At 38.3% G+C, this 13,331-nt stretch overlaps 1 protein-coding gene and 1 non-coding gene across 2 annotated transcripts in view; one reads left to right on the forward strand and one right to left on the reverse strand.

Moving 5' to 3' along the window:
• Window positions 1–13,331, reverse strand: part of PDE11A (phosphodiesterase 11A) — a 428,560-nt gene that overhangs the window by 387,676 nt on the left and 27,553 nt on the right. The gene's annotated exons all lie outside the window — the stretch shown is intronic.
• Window positions 8,234–8,336, forward strand: LOC115832565. Its single transcript, XR_004028096.1, has one exon. It is a non-coding gene; the product is annotated as a U6 spliceosomal RNA (small nuclear RNA).

A 13,331-nucleotide genomic window follows, 5' to 3' on the forward strand; every position in this document is an offset into this window, starting at 1 on the left:
TATGCAGCCATAAAAAGGATGAGTTCATGTCCTTTGTAGGGACATGGATGAAACTGGAAACCATCATTCTCAGTAAACTGTCTCAAGGACAAAAAACCAAACACTGCATGTTCTTACTCATAGGTGGGAATTGAACAATGAGAACACATGGACACAGGAAGGGAAATATCACACTCCGGGGACTGTTGTGGGGTGGGGGGAGGGGGGAGGGACAGCATTAGGAGATATACCTAATGCTAAATGACGAGTTAATGGGTGCAGCACAACAACATGGCACATGGATACATATGTAACAAACCTGCACATTGTGCACATGTATCCTAAAACTTAAAGTATGATAATAATAAAAAAAATAAAAATAAAAGACATTAAAGAAGATTAAATTGGAAAAATATATATATTGTATTGTTGGATAGGAAGACTGACTCTCATACATCAGTAATTCCCCCCAAACTGACCTATAACTTCAGTGCAATTCCAATTGAAATCCTATCAGAGTGTGTATGTGCGTGTATGTGTGAAACTCAACAAGCTGATTATAAAACTGACATGAAAGAATAAAGGGCCAGCTGAAGTCAAGACCCTCCTGAGGAAGAACAAGGCATAGGGGTTGAGGAGAAGATTCACCCTACTAGATATTAATACTTTCTATAAGCTACAGAGATTAAGGCAGTGTGATAGTAATAAAGGCATAGATTAATAGACCAACGGAATAATAGAGAGCCTAGTAACAAACCCATGCACATATAGAAAATAGATTTATGGCAAAGCAGGCAGCACAGATCACGAGAAAAGATGAACTACTCAATAAATGACCCTAGGTCCATTGCTTATTCAAATAGAAAAAAAAATAAAATTGTATTCATATCCCACACCCTAACACAAAAAAAGGAATTACAATTAAGTTAAATACTTAATATGAAAACAAATTTATAAAAATTTCCAAAGACACTATAGGAGAATATTTTTCTTCATACCCTGTTTCAAGAATAAGAACAAAAATGCAAATTTCTATAAGATCAATAAATCAAGTTGTATTAAAATTAAGGGCTTGGGCTGGGCGTGGTGGCACGCGCCTGTAGTCCCAGCTATTGAGGAGGCTGAAGCAGGAGAATTTCTTGAACCCGGGAGGCAGAGGTTACAGTGAACCAAGATCGCATCACTGCACTCTAGCCTGGGTGACAGAGCGAGACTCTGTCTCAAAAAAAAAAAAAAAAGAAAAAGAACTTGGGTTTTCCATTAAGAATGAAAAGCAACAGTGCACCAGCTCTGCTAAGGGACAGAATGCCTCCTCAGTGGGTCCCTGACCCTTGTGCCTCCTCACTGGGAGAAACCTCCCAACAGGGGTTGTCAGACACCTCCTACAGGAGAGCTCTGGCTGGCATTAGGCCAGGGCCTCTCTAGAATGAAGCTTCCAGAGGAATGAGCAGGCAGCAGTCTTTACTGTTCTGCAGCCTCCACTGATGATACCCAGGTGAACAGGGTCTAGAGTGGACCTCCAGCAAACTGCAGCAGACCTGCAGAAGAGGGACCTGGTTGTTAGAAGAAAAACTAACAAATAGAAAGTGATAACACCAACACCAACATCAACATAAAGGACCCCCACACAAAAACCCCATCCAAAGATCATCAGCCTCAAAGATCAAAGGTATATGTATATAAATCCATGAAGATGAGAAAAAAACAGTGTAAAAAACAACTGAAAATTCAAAAAACCAGAATGCCTCTTCTCCTCCAAATGGTCACAACCCCTCTCTGGCAAGGGCACAAACCTGGATGGAGAATGAGTTTGACGAACTGAGAGAAGTAGGCTTCAGAAAGTGAGTAATAACAAACTCCTCTGAGCTAAAGGAGCATGTTTTAACCTAATGCAAGGAAGCTAAGAAACTGGATAAAAGGTTACAGGAACTGTTAACTAGAATAACCAGTTTAGAGAGGAACATAAATGACCTATTGGAGATGAAAAACACAGCACGAGAACTTCCTGTAGCATACACAGGTATCAATAGCCAAATTTATCAAGTGGGAGAAAGAATATCAGAGATTGAAGATCAACTTACTGAAATAAGGTGTGAAGACAAGATTAGAGAAAAAAGAATGAAAAGGAACGAACAAAGCCTCCAAGAAATATGGGACTATGTGAAAGGACCAAAACTATGATTGATTACTGTAACTGAAAGTGACAGAGAGAATGGAACCACTTCAGGATATTATCCAGGAGAACTTCCCCAACCTAGCAAGACGGGCCAACATTCAAATTCAGGAAATACAGAGAACACCACTAAGATAACTCCTCAAGAAGAGCAACCCCAAGACACATAATCATCAGATTCTCCAAGGTTGAAACAAAGGAAAAAATGTTAAGGGCAGCCAGAGAGAAAGGTCAGGTTACCTACAAAGGGAAGCCCATCAGACTAACAGTGGATCTCTCTGCAGAAACCCTATAAGCCAGAAGAGAGTGGGGGCCAATATTGAACATTCTTAAAAAAAAAGAAGTTTTCAACCCAGAATTTCATATCCAACCAAACTAAGCTTCATAAGAAGAAATAAAATCCTTTCCAGACAAGCAAATGCTGAGGGATTTTGTCACCACCAGGCCTGCCTTACAAGAGCCCCTGAAGGAAGCACTAAATATGGAAAGGAAAAACCGGTACCAGCCACTGCAAAAACACACCAAAATATAAAGACCAATGACACTGAAGAAACTGCATCAACTAATGTGCAAAATAACCATGATGAAAGGATCAAATTCACACACAACAATATTAACCTTAAATGTAAATAGGCTAAATGCCCCAATTAAAAGACACAGACTGGAAAATTGGATAAAGAATCAAGGCCCATTGGTGTGCTGTATTCAGGAGACCCATCACACGTGCAAAGACACATAGGGTCAAAAAAAGGGATGGAGGAATATTTACCAAGCAAATGGAAAGCAAAAAGAAAGCAGGGGTTGCAATCCTAGTCTCTGATAAAATAGACTTTAAACCAACAAAGATCAAAAAAGACAAAAGGGATCAATGCAACAAGAAAAGCTACCTATCCTAAATATATATGAACCCAATACAGGAGCAACCAGATTCATAAAAGAAGTTCTTGGAGATTTACAAAGAGACTTAGATACCTGCACAATAATAGTGGGAGACTTTAACACCCCACTGTCAATATTAGACAGATCAATGAGACAGAATATTAACAAGGATATTCAGCACTTGAACTCAGCTCTGGACCAAGTGGACCTAATAGACATCTACAGAACTCTCCACCCTAAATCAACAGAATATACATTCTTCTCAGCACCACATAGCACATATTCTAAAATCAACCACATAATTGGAAGTAAAACACCCCTGAGAAAATGTAAAAGGATGGAAATAATAACAAACAGTCTCTCAGACCACAGTGCAATCAAATTAGAACTCAGGATGAAGAAACTCACTCAAAACCGCACAACTACATGGAAATTGAACAACCTGCTCCTGAATGACTACTGGGAAAATAATGAAATTAAGGCAGAAACAAAGAAGTTCTTTGAAACCAATGAGAACAAAGAGACAACGGACCAGAATCTCTGGGACACAGCTAATGCAGTGTTGAGAGGGAAATTTATAGCACTAAATGCCCACAACAGAAAGTTGGAAAGATCTAAAATCAGCACCCTAACATCACAATTAAAAGAACTAGAGAAGCAAGAGCAAACACATTCAAAAGCTAGCAGAGGACAAGAAATAACTAAGATCAGAGCAGAACTGAAGGGTCAGAGACAAGAAAAACCCTTCAAAAAAATCAATGAATCCAGGAGCTGTTTTTTTTAAAACATTAACAAAATAGATGGACCACTAGTTAGACTAATAAAGAAGAGAGAAAAATCAAATAGACACAATAAAAAATGATAAAGGGGATATCACCACTGATTCCACAGAAATACAAACTACCATCAGAGAATACTACAAATGCTATTACTCAAATAAACTAGAAAATCTAGAAGAAATGATAAATTCCTGGACACATACACCCTCTCAAGACTAAACCAGGAAGAAGTCAAATCCCTGAATAGACCAATAACAAGTTCTGAAATTAAGGCAGTAATTAATAGCCTACCAACCAAAAAAAGCCCAGGACCAGATGGCTTCACAGCCAAATTCTACCAGAGGTACAAAGAGGAGCTGGTATCATTCCTTCTGAAACTATTCCAATCAATGGAAAAAGAGGGAATCCTCCCTAACTCATTTTATGAGGCCAGTATCATCCTGATACCAAAACCTGGCAGAGAGAGACACGACAAAAAAAGAAAATTTGAGGCCAATATCCCTGAAGAATATTGATGCAAAAATCCTCAATGAAATAGGGCAAACCAAATCCAGCAGCACATCAAAAAGCTTATCCAACATGATCAAGTTGGCTTCTTTCGTGGGATGCAAGGCTGGTTCAACATACACAAATCAATAAACGTAATCTATCACATAAACAGAACCAATGACAAAAACCACATGATTATCTCAATAGATGCAGAAAAGGCCTTCAATAAAATTCAACAGCCCTTATGCTAAAAACTCTCAATAAACTAGGTATTTATGGAACATATCTCAAAAAAATAAGAGCTGTTTGTGACAAACCCATAGCCAACATCATACTGAATGGGCAAAAGCTGGAAGCATTCCCTTTGAAAACCAACACAAGACAAGGATGCCCTCTCTCACCACTCCTATTCAACATACTATTGGAAGTTCTGGCCAGGGCAATCAGGCAAGAGAAAGAAATAAAGGGTATTCAAATAGGAAGAGAGGAAGTCAAATTGTCTCTGTTTGCAGACGACATTACTGTATATTTAGAAAACCCCACTGTCTCAGCCCAAAAACTCCTTATTGCTATAAAGAGAATAAAATACCTAGGAATACAACTTACAAGGGACGTGAAGGACTTCTTCTAGGAGAACTAAAAACCACTGCTCAGGAAATAAGAGAGAACACAAACAAGTGGAAAAAAATTCCATGCTCATGGATAGGGAGAATCAGATCATGAAAATGGTCATACTGCCCAAAGTAATGTATAGAGTCAATGCTATTCTCATCAAGCTACCATTGACTTTCTTCACAGAATTAGAAAAAAACTACTTTAAATTTCATATGGAACCAAAAAAGAGCCTGTATAGCCAAGACAATCCTAAGCAAAAAGAACAAAGCTGGACGTATCATGCAACCTGACTTCAAACTATACTATAAGTCTATAGAAACCAAAACAGCATGGTACTGGTACCAAAACAGATACATAGACCAATGGAATGAACAGAGAACTCAGAAATAACACCAAACATCTACAATCATCTGATTTTCGACAAACCTGACAAAAACAAGCAGTGGGGAAAGGATTCTCTATTTAATAAATGGTGCTGGGAAAACTGGCTAGCCATATGCAGAAAACAGAAACTGGACACCTTCCTTACACCTTATAGAAAAATTAACTCAAGAGGGATTAAAGACTTAAATGTAAAACCCAAAACCATAAAAACCCTAGAAGAAAACCTAGGCAATACCATTCAGGACATAGGCATGGGCAAAGACTTCATGACTAAAACACCAAAAGCAATTGCAGCAAAAGCCAAAATTGACAAATGAGATCTAATCAAACTAAAGAGCTTCTGCACAGCAAAAGAAACTATCATCAGAGTGAACAGGCAACCTACAGAATGGGAAAAAATGTTTGCAATCTATCCATCTGACAAAGGTCTAATATCCAGAATCTACCAGGAACTTAAACAAATTTACAAGAAAAAAACAAACAATGCCACGAAACAGTGGGTAAAGGCTATGAACAGATACTTCTCAAAAGAAGACATTTATGCGGCCAACAAACGTATGAAAAAAAGCTCATCATCACTGGTCATTAGAGAAATGCAAATCAAAACCATAATGAGATACCATCTCATGCCAGTTAGAATAGTGATTATTAAAAAGTCAGGAAACAATAGATGCTGGAGAGACTGTGGAGAAATAGGCACACTTTTACACCATTGGTGGGAGTGTAAATTAGTTCAACCATTGTGGAAGATAATGTGGCGATTCCTCAAGGATCTAGAACCAGAAATATCACTTGACCCAGCAATCCCATTACTGGGTATATACCCAAAGGATTATAAATCATTCTAATATAAAGACCCATGCATACATGTGTTTATTGTAGCACTATTTACAATAGCAAAGACATGGAACCAACCCAAATGCCCATCAATGATAGACTGGATAAAGAAAATGTGGCACATACATCATTAAAAAATCAGGAAACAACAGGTGCTGGAGAGGATGTGGAGAAATAGGAACACTTTTACACTGTTGGTGGGACGGTAAACTAGTTCAACCATTGCGGAAGTCAGTGTGGCGATTCCTCAGGGATCTAGAACTAGAAATACCATTTGACCCAGCCATCCCATTACTGGGTATATACCCAAAGGACTATAAATCATGCTGCTATAAAGACACATGCACACGTATGTTTATTGTGGCACTATTCACAATAGCAAAGACTTGGAACCAACCCAAATGTCCAATAACGATAGACTGGATTAAGAAAATGTGGCACATATACACCATGGAATACTATGCAGCCATAAAAAATGATGAGTTCATGTTCTTTGTAGGGACATGGATGAAATTGGAAAACATCATTCTCAGTAAACTATCACAAGGACAAAAAAACCAAACACCGCATGTTCTCACTCATAGGTGGGAATTGAACAGTGAGAACTCATGGACACAGGAAGGGGAACATCACACTCCGGGGACTGTTGTGGGGTTGGGGGAGGGGGGAGGGACAGCATTAGGATATATACCTAATGCTAAATGACGAGTTAATGGGTGCAGGAAATCAACATGGCACATGGATACATATGTAACAAACCTGCACATTGTGCACATGTACCCTAAAACCTAAAGTATAATAATAAAAATAAAAATAAAAATAAAAAAAGAAAAAAAAAAGAAAAAAAAAGAAAATGTGGCACATATACATCACGGAATACTATGCAGCCATAAAAAGGAATGAGTTCATGTCCTTTGCAGGGACATGGATGAAGCTGGAAGCCACCATTCTCAGCAAACTAACACATGAACAGAAAACCAAGCACCACATATTCTCACTCATAAGTGGGAGTTGAGCAATGAGAGCACATGGACACAGGGAGGGGAACATCACACACCAGGACCTGTCAGGGGGTGGGGGACAAGGGAAGGGAGAGCATTAGGACAAATACCTAATGCATGGGGGGCTTAAAAGCTAGATGACGGGTTGATAGGTGCAGCAAACCACCATGGCATATGTATACCTATGTAACAAACCTGCATGTTCTGCACATGTATCCTAGAACTTAAAGTATAATAAAAAAAATTGATAAGGGTTATAGATTAGATACCCTTTAATGTAAATATTCAAATTTCTTTTCATAAAAAAGCAGATATGTTGAGCTATAATTGAAATACAAAAAAACTGTACATATTTAACATATATGATCTTATTAGTCTGGATATATGGTTATACCCACGAAATGACCACAGTCAAGATATGAATATAACTATCACTCCCACCAAAGTTTCTTCATGCCCTTTTTAATCCCACCTTCCATCCCTCCCACCCCACCATGCCCCACCTCAGATAACACTGATCTGCTTCCTGTCACTAAAGAGTAGTTTGCATTTTCTAGAGTTTTACCTAAATCAGCCATGCAGTATACATTCTTGTCTGACTTCTTTCATTCCACATTATTTAAAAAAAATGAAAATCAAGCAATAAAGAAGAAAAAATATTTGTAATACATATAACCAATAAGGAGGGTGGTGTTCAGAATATATATATATATATAAGGAGCTCCTACAAATCCATAAGAAAAAAGCAAATTCAATAGGAAAAATGGGCCAATGACATGGACCAGTACTCCACAATAAGAGAAAACACAAACATATGAAAAGAGGGTTGAGGGGGAGTCATTCACTGAGTTCACCCCAGAACATTTGCATGGCCTATACTTTCATACCCACCATGAGTAGCCTGTTCTTTTCTTGGCTGGGAGGTAAATAAGGACCCTGTCCACAGACCAGGTGGCCATGAGGGGAATGGGCTTGGTAGGGAAAGCTAGAATTTGTGCTCTGGTGACCATGGTGGTCCTGGCCCCATATATATTCACTGTAAAGAGGAAGATGCAGCAGAACAAGATCAACACTGAATAACTAAGAAATGAATGCTTGTGCTCACTTTGGCAGCACATATACTAAAATCAGCATGATAGAAGATTAGCATGGCCTCTGTGCAAGGATAATGAGCAAATTCATGAAGCATTTCATATTTTTAGCAATCCCTTTACTGGCTATATAACCAGAGGAATATAAATCATTCTACCATAAAAGCATGCACACGAGTGTTCACTGAAGCACTATTAACAATCAAAGACATGGAATCAATGTCTTTGCAGGACCTGCATGGAATCAACCTAAATGCCCATCAATGACACGTTGGATAGAGAAAATGTGGTACATATACACATGGATACTATGCAGCCATAAAAAGGATGAGATCATGTTTTTTGCTGGAACATGGATAGAACTGGAAGTTATTAGCAAACTAGCACAAAAACAGAAAACCAAATACTGCATGTTCTCACTTATAAGAGGGAGCTAAATGATGAGAACTCATGAACACAAAAAAGGGAACAACAGATATTGGGGTCTACTTAAGGATGGAGGGTGAGAGGAGGGAAAGGAGCAGAAAAAATAAATACTTGGTACCAGGCTTAATACCTGGGTGATGAAATAGTTGTACAGCAAACCCCCATGACACAAGTTTACCTATATAACAAATCTTTACATGTACCCCCAAACCTAAGAGTTAAGAATAAATACATAAAAGTTACAAAAATGAATAGTTAAAAGTCTGCAGTCATGCAAATATGATGCCAAGATTCCAGGAGACCTATACAAAATGCCCATAGCAGCATTATTGATAAAAGCAAAAAATAAAAATAAATAAATAAAAATAAAATAAAATAACGAGAAATAACTCAAAAGTCTGTCAATAGTAGAACAGATAAATTGTGATATATTTATACAAAGGAACATTATACGGCATTGGAAATTATTGATACACATTTCAACATGAATTAATCTCAAAAACATAATGTTGAGCAGAAAAAGAAACAAAAGAATACATGTAGAATGATTCCATTTATACAAAGTTCAAAAGCAGGCAAAATTAAATAGCATATTGTATAGGAAAACAAAGATAGGTGGCAAAGTCATGGGGAGTGAAACAAGGGGATATCTCACACAACACTCAACATGCCAATGAAAGTGGTGGTGACAAGAGGAAGGATAATATTATTGTGAAAGGGCACCAGAAGATTTCAATGTAGTGGCATTTTTTTCTCTTTTTTTGAGACAGAGTTTCACTCTTGTTCCCCAGGCTGGAGTGCAACAGAGCAATCTCGGCTCACTGCAACCTCCGCCTCCTGGGTTCAAGCTATTCTTCTGCCTCAGCCTCCTGAGTAGCTGGGATTACAGGAGTGCACTACTACACCTGGCTAATTTTTGCATTTTTAGTAGAGACAGGGTTTTACCATGTTGGCCAGGCTGGTCTCGAACTCCTGACCTCAAGTGATCTGCCCACCTTGGCTTTCCAAAGTGCAAGGATTACAGGTGTGAGTCACCGTGCCCAGCTAGTGTTTTACATTTTAATCTGGTGTGAGTAGAAGGATGTCTAGTTTATTCTTCTTTATGCTGTACGTATATTTTTTATTCTTCCATTTGAATATATGATGCATTTCACAATTTTTTAAAGGCAATGGACAATATAATGAAAATTGAAGAACTAAAGCTCTTGCCCTTTCCGACATGTTCAGCACACATTTTGTTTTGAATGCACAGAGTTCTTAGGGTTACAATTTAGCAACATGAGCAGTTAACAACCCAACCCTTGTTATGTTAATAGGAACACTGTGGCTAAACCATTAAACTAAAATTTCACTCCATAGACTTATTGAGACTAAAGCGGAATGTTTCTTCAGAGAACTACATACCTCAATTTGCTCACTTTTCTTTTTCTTTTACTATGCGTTAACATTACCATTTATTACAGATAATCTACTAAATAGAATTGCCTTCCTTCTTTACAGTTCTTTCTACATTGTTTTGTCCAGGTAATTTTTATGACTTTGATACTAGTGTCTGACATGCAGGTAATTTAAAGTCAATAAATATAGAATGATAAAAATGAGCAGTCAGAAATTTTTATCTACTTATTTATTTATTCATTTATTGAGACAGGGTCTCACTCTGTTGCCCATGCTAGAGTGTAGTGGCTCAATCATAGCTCACTACAGACTTTACCTCCCAGGCTCAAGTGATCCTCTCTCCTCAGCCTCCTGAGTAGCTAGAACTACAGGCACAGCCACCATGGCCAGCTAATCTTTTTGAGTTTTAGTAGATACAAGGTCTCACTATGCTGCCCAGACTGGTCTCGAACTCCTGGGCTCAAGCAATCCTCCTGCCTCAGCCTCCCAAAGTGCTGGGATTACAGGTGTGAGCCTCCGTGCCAAGCTCAGAAATTTTTTTTTTTTTTTTTTGAGACAGAGTCTTGCTCTGTCACCCAGACTGTAATGCAGTGGCGCAATCTCAGCTCACTGCAACTTCTGCCTCCCAGGTTGAAGCAATTCTTCTGCCTCAGCCTCCCGAGTAGCTGGGACTACAGGCATGTGCCACCACGCCCAGCTAATTTTTGTATTTTTAGTAGAGATGGGGTTTAACCATAATGGTCAGGCTGGTCTCGAACTCCTGACCTCGTCATCTGCCCGCCTCGGCCTCCAAGTGCTGGGATTACAGGTGTGAGCCATCGCACCCGGCCAGAAAATTTTTTAAAGAACCATGTGACTTCTGAAAAAAAGGCATATTCAGTATTAACTTTTAACTAGATAAGACCTATAATGAGCTATTTTCACAAACATACTGTTTTTTTTCAAAAATGGTAGAAGCTAATATTTATTTTAAGTCCGCATGGCAAGTTTTCCAGTTTTTTATAATACTTTGGATGACAGATGTCATTGCCGAGGCATCAAAAGCACTAAATTCCTCTTTGGAAGTGCTATTTGTCCAGTTTCACATCTGCCCTGTATCCTTTTCTCCTCGAAAAGACAATATTTCAAGCATTATCCCCCTGGATGTTACAAAACAGCTGAACTAGCCTGCAAATTAAAGGACTGTCTTGAACATAAATTTCTGATAAGGCCCATATTAATCATATGCCCCAAAGTTTAGATGATCACACAAAAGTAATTTTCTCACATAAAAGGTTTTTGCTTTCTTTTCAAAAAATCGTAAAGGCATGGTGTAAACATTACTATTCCTTTTCTCTGTTTCTAAATGGGTCTTGGTTCTTGTGTGAGGAAAAAGGACAATTAGTAAATGTAATTTTCTTATGCAGCCTCAGCTGGCTTCACATACCTCATAAATAGTTCTTATTCAAACATTCTAAAGATACACACAATTAAATAAAATTAATCCTAAGGCTGGGTATGGTAGCTCATGCCTGTAATCCTAACACTTAGGAAGGCCAAAGTGGGAAGATCACTTGAGGCCAGGAGTTTGAAACCAGCCTTGTCAACACATTGAGACTCCGTCTCTACAAAAGAAAAAGATTAGCCAGGTGTAGTGGCACACATTTGTAGTCCCAGCTACTTAGGAAGCGGAGGCTGGAACATGGCTTGAGTCCAGGAGTTTAAGGCTGCAGTGAGCCATGATCACATCACTGCTTTCTAGCCTTGGTGACAGAGCAAGACTCTGTCTCAAAAAAAAAACAAAATAAAATAAAAATAAAAAATCCATCCTGGTTACATATTTCATCTATTTCATGTTCTGAAAGATCTAACATGGAACTTTCCCCTTACGTATACAATTTTAAAGAGTAAATGGCTATTCCAAGTCAATAAACTGGTGGCAAATTGAAAGATATTAACGTGTAGCTAATCTATTTTACATGATGGACTTTCCATTCTCCCCACAATGGGCCTCAGTATGTGATTTTGTTAAGTAACATTCAGAATGCTAAACTTGATTTTAAAAACTTGCAAGCATTCAAGATACTCTGCCATGAAGCCTCTAAAATTATAACTATATTACATAGAAGTTAAAAACAAACAAACAAACAAAAACCCTACACTTAGGGGTAAGAGCGCTTAACCAAGGCATTGCTTATTGCTGCAAAGCTGCTCTGTATTAACCTCATGTTAAATCATTAGAGAGAATGGTGGGAGGCAAGGGACAGCTGGCCCCCTTGGACATGGGGGCGGAGGAATCCATGGCTGCTAAAGATTTTATAGGTGTTTTTTCCTTTTACAGGATAAAAATAAATAATTTGCCTTTAGTTATAGTTTCTAACTGATATTGTCACAAAGGTAATTTCTGGTTGTGGTTTTTGCAATGCAATCTTATATTATTATATTATTGTATTATATCTGGCTGATATTAGGTACTGGGTGCCCATTTGTGAAATGGAACTTAAGGAACTGTACATTTTTTATAAGAATCAATGTTATTTCCCTAACAGACAGTATCTGTCACGGGCAGATGATTCATATTGATGGCTCATAATTGGCATGAATTCCCCAGGGAATTTCTCCACTGGGTCCTCCTTTCACACTAAATTCAAGATATTAGCCAAATCCTGCTAAGATACACAGATTTGATTATTCAGAAAAGACAGATCAAGGTTCTTCAGACATCAAAACTTGCTTTGAAGAGAGAAAGACAACATAATCTGGTTTTGCAGTGGCAGATGGCTCATAACTTTGGCTTTGAATCTTGATCTTCTAAGCCAGTAGACAAGCGGAGACCTAAGAGTCATACCAATTACTCCAGCACCACATATGGTGAGCTAGCCTTTAAAACAGGCACTAAATTGAGACTTGTGATCAGTTTAAACTGCAAAGAAATTGAGGTAATTACAAGACTTATTGATTCCTCAGATAATAGCAATGATAGCTATCATGTACCAGGAGCCTACCATATAACCTGTGCATTTATGTATGCAAAATATCTGTGCCAGAGTTTTGCACACATAGAATAATCACAACAACCATGCAAAGTGGATATTATTGGCTCCATTATACATATGAGGAAACTGAAGCTAAGAGAAGCTAAGTAACTTATCTCGTGTTAAGTAATTTACCAATAACTGAGCCAGGATGCTAACTCAGAGACGCTTGAGTCTAAAGCTTGGGCTCTTTTCACCACACTATGTTACTTTGAAGGGTTAGCAATTTGTCCTCAAGGCCTCTGTCCATGTTGGTGTTTAATACA

This window comes from Nomascus leucogenys, chromosome 22a (assembly GCF_006542625.1).
Source record: "Nomascus leucogenys isolate Asia chromosome 22a, Asia_NLE_v1, whole genome shotgun sequence".
NCBI lineage: Eukaryota > Metazoa > Chordata > Mammalia > Primates > Hylobatidae > Nomascus > Nomascus leucogenys.